The sequence below is a fragment of the Chenopodium quinoa genome, unplaced genomic scaffold, assembly GCF_001683475.1.
Source record: "Chenopodium quinoa cultivar QQ74 unplaced genomic scaffold, ASM168347v1, whole genome shotgun sequence".
Lineage (NCBI taxonomy): Eukaryota > Viridiplantae > Streptophyta > Magnoliopsida > Caryophyllales > Amaranthaceae > Chenopodium > Chenopodium quinoa.
The window spans coordinates 487,320-493,319 of record NW_018745026.1 but is presented as its reverse complement, the minus strand read 5'-3'; positions in this window follow the sequence as shown (position 1 = coordinate 493,319).

Below are 6,000 nucleotides of genomic sequence, written 5' to 3'. Positions count from 1 at the left end.
AAATGAAAAACAATTATCAAAATAGGAAAAATTGCTTAGAATAATCCCACCTTTGCCTTATCCGCCCAAAATAATCCCACCTTTCGATTATTTTCTAATAATGCGACCTTTATATCCTATTCGCCCCCAATGGTCTCAAGTGAGTAGATACCGGCTAAAAAAGTTACCATTTGTGACTTGGAACTATTTGCACACGTGTCACCACTCAATTAGTCTAAAATTAAAAAAAATAATAACAATAAAAAAATAATTATTGAATTTTTTTTTACAAAAAAAAAAAAAACCCAACAGCCACCTTCTCTCTGGCAGAACCACCACCGAAGCCACCTCCTCTACCAATCCCACCCACCGAAATTGTCCCTCTCCCCTAAGAATGGCAATTGAGAGGGGTTTATTTTGCGATTTTGGGGTTGATTTGTGGGCATCGAAGCGGCTGCTCTAATGATGTCCTCTGGCGGTTGATGGTGCAGTTGTGGTGGGTGGAGACTGAGTGTGGTGGTGAGTTTGTTTGGTGTTTCCTGCGGGGAGAATGGTTGTGATGTTGTGGGTTTGTGGCCTGGGCGGTGCATTAGCGAAGGAGTAGCAGTAGCACTGCTATTTGGTGGTTTACGGGCTGCTGAAGTTGGGTTGGCCGGAAACTTGGAGGGAGTGGCCGGAATCGAGAAGGGGAAGGGAGTTGGTGGTCCGATTCGGGGAGGAGAAGAGAGATGGTGGCCGGAAATCCGGTGGCTGGGGCTGCCGGATTCTAGGTTTGGGATTTTTTTTATTTTTTCATTTTAAAATTTTTTTTACCAATCCTATACTGAAACGTGTTTAGTAACTTGTAAAAACAAGTTAGATGACCAGTTTGGACCATTTAAAGCGGAAGATGTATAAAGGTCGGATTATTAAAAAATAATCGACGGGTGGGATTATTTTGGGCGGATGAGGCAAAGGTCAGATTATTGAAGGCTATTTTCCCATAAAAATATGAATAAATACTCATGGGTGTACTGTACACCGGGTGTATATAACAACATCTTGTGATGTTCATTACAAATATAAGTAATATTCTTTGCGTTTTTTTTTAAAACTAGTTTTGATCCGGGTGTACCATGCGCATGGTACACCTAGGTGTACCAACCAACGATGAGGGTTTCTCAATGTTTATTTTTCTTATCTTTTCAAAAAAAAAAAAAAAAAAAAAAAAAAAACACAAAACAAAAGTTCAGCCCAATTTTTTAGCTATACCCCACAGCAAGGAACACTGCCTACACCCTCTCCACCCACTGCGCATGTTCTGCCCTCGCCTCTTTTCATTTACGAATTTTTTGCAAATTTTTATAAAATATTCATTTATGTAATGGTAAATGTTCATTTGTGTATCAAAAGATGTTCATTTTTATAACAAGAAGTTTGTTGTTCAAATTATTATATACTTTGAATTGAATTTTAAGAATTTTAAATAAAATTGAGAGCAAATTTATTTATAAGGATTACTGGGTTCAAATCATTTTTATTATAAGAAGTATTGCATCATCCAATGTTCATTTTTGTTTATTCTTGTTTTAACATATGTTCATTTTTGTATCATCAAATGTTCTTTTCAAGAGTTATATGTAAGTTTCATAGTAAGATGTATGCAAATACATATGTTTTAGATTTCTATTTATTTAAATAAAACGTTGTTAACAAATAATTTTCAATATAAAATAAATTTAACTAAATTGCATTAATTACACATTTCTATACAGCTATACTATTACATGTAATTGTTCCAGGACATAAACATGAAATTGAACTAAATGTATGTATGTGTATTGCTAAATGAACATTATTTGTTACATTTGATATAATAAAGTGTGTATATATATATCCTCTTTGTTGTTGCAACTCTAATCATACACGTGTGAGTTTCCCATGAAAAATATAATCTAAGCACAATGTATATATTGCCTTCAACCTCCTTACTTGATTATCTTGCACAATGAGATATCGATCAAGTTTTTCAAAAAATAATACGAGTAGTAGTAGTAGTAGTAGTAGTAGTAATAGTAGTAGTAGTAGTAGTAGTAGTAGTAGTAGTAGTAGTAGTAGTAGTAGTAGTAGTATAACCTATAGAAAATTAGTGGAAAGCCGAGATACAATCTGGGCCCCCACTCCTCTAGCTATAGAAAAGCCGATCCTAGTAAAGATATGAGCTGCAGCACGCGCCCCAATGTCCTGAGTCTTCGAGAACCTCTGGATCCGCTTCAGCAATGCAACAACTTCCTTTTCTAACTCCCCAAGAGAAGAGAAAGAGAAAGGAAGAAAGTCATATCCAATCGCACGACAACTGGATTCGTACTTGACCCGCTTCCGATTGGCCGCATCAGTCACTACCCGTCCAGGAACAAAGTGAGATAGTCCAGACTATGTCAATGGAGAAAACCCTGTCAAGTCAACACAGACATCGCAACCACGATCCCATGAATAAAGTAACACATCTGCAGGTCTGAGAGCTTCATCATTCCCTCCAGACAACCTAATAATAATAATAATAATAACACATACCAATCAAAAATTTGTGAAATTTAAGGATTCAAAATTGAATATTTACTCATGAATAACAATTAAAATTCAGAAATGAACACACTATAAAGATATAAAAAATCTATAAATACATGAGAATGAAAATTTATAAAATCTAAATGAACACGTTTTGTATTCTAATTGAACATTCAAATCACTTCCATTAAACAAAATATGACAATTAAATTATTCTTAAAAATAAATTTGAACGCATTGCTAGAAAATGAACAAATATTAATATCTAAATGAACATCTTTTAGCACAAAAATGAACATACACTAAAAGTCAAATGAACATCTTCAATACGAGAATGGACAAATAAAAAAAAAAATTGATTTAGCATTTTTTAATATATAATTACAAACAAGTAAGAGTATTAAAGAATGAAACAAATATCTATCTTTTAATATGAGAATGAAAAAGTATAAAACTAATGAATATGCTTAGATATAAAAATAAATATTGTATTATGCAAATGAACATCTTTCCATATGAGAACTAACATGTAATGCAAAGAGAATGAACATGTACCAAATTTAAATGAACATATATTAATACTAAAATGATCCTAAATGAATAGACAAATATTTAATAACATCCGATTTACACTAAATTAGTGTAAATCGGGATGGGCATGCAACTTCATCAACTCTAAGCAATGGAGTCACCGTCGAAATCAGCCGCACCAACGCCGAGAAAAATACTCACCGCCAAACCACCAACCTGTCGCCACTCTCAGTTGCCGACCGTCGAACTTCCTTAGCTTCTCCCAAGAATTCGGCGTCCCCCCCCCCCCGATTTCGACCTTGCTGACCACCTCCATCCCTCGATTCCGGCGTCGCTGACCTCCTTCAACCCCTGATTTGCGTCGAACTCCAATCCCTGCCACGATTTCGCGTCGAACCCAATGTCGGGTTGGGTAGGTTTTCGAATAGTCTTGATGTTGGCTTGGGTTAATGGGGTTTTGGCCGGGTTGGCTGGGTGGGTGGATGGGATTCCGATCTGAAAATTGAATTTTCAACAATGGTTAGGTGTCGTTGGTGATTTAATTAAATTGAAAGTTGACCAATATTTACATAATTTATTCATCATTAAGCATTATGTACTCTACCCAGCAAGTAAAAAGAAGGAGGAACTCCCTATTCAAGCCCCAATTTCAGAAACAAGCTAAGCTAATTGTTTGTTAAGCATACGACATCAATCAAGTATACTTTTGCATGCATTTGTGTTTATTTTTGTTGATTTTGATACTCTGTTTTTGGGAAAAAAAGGTCACTTTTGTGAAAAAATGGTCACTTTTGTGAAAAAAGGAGTCACTTTTGTGAAAAAAAAGGGTTACTTTTGTGAAAAAAAGGAGTCACTTTTGTGAAAAAAAAGGGTCACTTTTGTGAAAATAAGGGTCACGTTTGTATAAAAAAAGGGGTCACTTTTGTAAGAAAAAAGGGTCACTTTTGTGAAAAAAAAGGGTCACTTTTGTGAAAAATATGGGTCACTTTAGTAAAAAAAAAAAAAAGTCACTTTTGTAAGAAAAAAGGGTCACTTTAGTAAAAAAAAAAAAAGAGTTACTTTTGTAAGAAAAAAGGGTCACTTTTCGCAAAATGTTCGATGTACAATAAAATTATTGTAAACCGGGGGCATGCAAAAGTTTTTGAAATGAATATGAATTCCATTTTAAAATGTTGTATTTTTCCATCTAAAAGGAACATTTATGATGGATACTGGCCAAAATTTGTCAAATAACACTTTTTAGTGACAAAATAAGTAACATGGAGTATAAAGGGCATGTTCACGTTTACTGAACTGAGTTGAACTGAACTGAACTGATTGGAGCTGAACTGAACTGATTGGATCTGAACTGAACCTGAAATTAAGTAAATGTGAACAGACCCTAAATAATATTTGATGCTTCAATTTCATAAATCAAATTGATAATTTGTCTTTAACTTTAGTTATTATAAATTTATAATTTGTATTTTTTTTTGCACTTATAATTTGAACATTAATTGTTCTACAATTGAACATAAAGTCCATCTAAAATAAATTGTAACACCCCCGATTTACTAGCTAATAATAACCAATAAATAAAGGAAATATAGACAACCTTTAAATAAAATTTGCGGAAGCATACACTTAAATCGGAGGTATTACCGCCACACTCGACAATCTGTCAAGTGTTAAGGCTTACAAAATCCCAATAATTACAACCCAATAAACTAGGTGAGCTATTTATACAACTTTATAAAATCGTTATAGCATACTAATCGATCACTTAAGCTCCTCTAGCTACGATCACTTGATTAACCTGCTTAGACAAACTTGACTGCTCACCATTAAGGACAAATTCCAAAATAGATCGTCGCAGGGCCACCATAAGAAAAAGACATGGCCTCAAACACAAGTAGCACACCAAAACAACACACACGTCAGCAAAAGCTGAGTAATCACCACATATCAGAATATAGAGTATAATATAATAATTAACATTACTAGACCAATTAAACAATGTAGTTCGAAACTACATTACACATTGTACTCTGAAAATAACCTTTAACAACTCAACCTCGAATAATAGTACGAACCTTTACTCAACTTATAGCCAATAGTGTGCCATGCTCTTTGTTTTATACCTAGCCTTGGACATGGGTAATTCGAATAAAACCAACAAGTATAAAAACTTGAATACTCCCAATAACTAGAAAACACCTTGAACCAGACCACATACGGGTCAATTTCCACTGTAGGGGACCATAAAAAAAATAAATAATAAAGATTGTACCTAATTCTTAACTCATGATTACCATCTCCTTACCAACATGCCAAGGACTAAGGTTTATAACGCCGAGCCTCAAACCAAGAATAAAATAATAATTCTCAACCTTTTGATCTCATACTTGATCAAATAATCATAAACTTGATAATAAATAGTATCTCAATAATGGCACGAGTTCCCAAATAACATGACAATTCGATCACAATATCTCAACTCTTAAAAAAAATACTAATAACCCAAATATAATCAAATCTCAACCCAAAAACAATACTCTGCATTAACAACCTAAAACCTTGATAAAACAATACTCCCTATAACAACAACATTAAAACCCTAGCAATAATTGTACAATCAATATATACAACAAAAATAAATAATACGATATTCAAATCTAATCAAATCATATAATACCATAATAATTAATCATATATACAAAGAGTACAAATAATAAATCATATCACACATAACAATACGAAAATACAAACATCTCAAAAATATAGTGTGATTACCTTTCCGACGAATACCAAAACAATGAGACACAATTGAGAACGAAATATAAGACAAATACTCCAACACTTCAAGTAGAATGACACGCAAATTCCACAGTGAGTGACGAGCAAAATAATTGAATCAAATAGTTGTACGCTACTCGAAACTCACGTCCAACAATTGATGAGTAA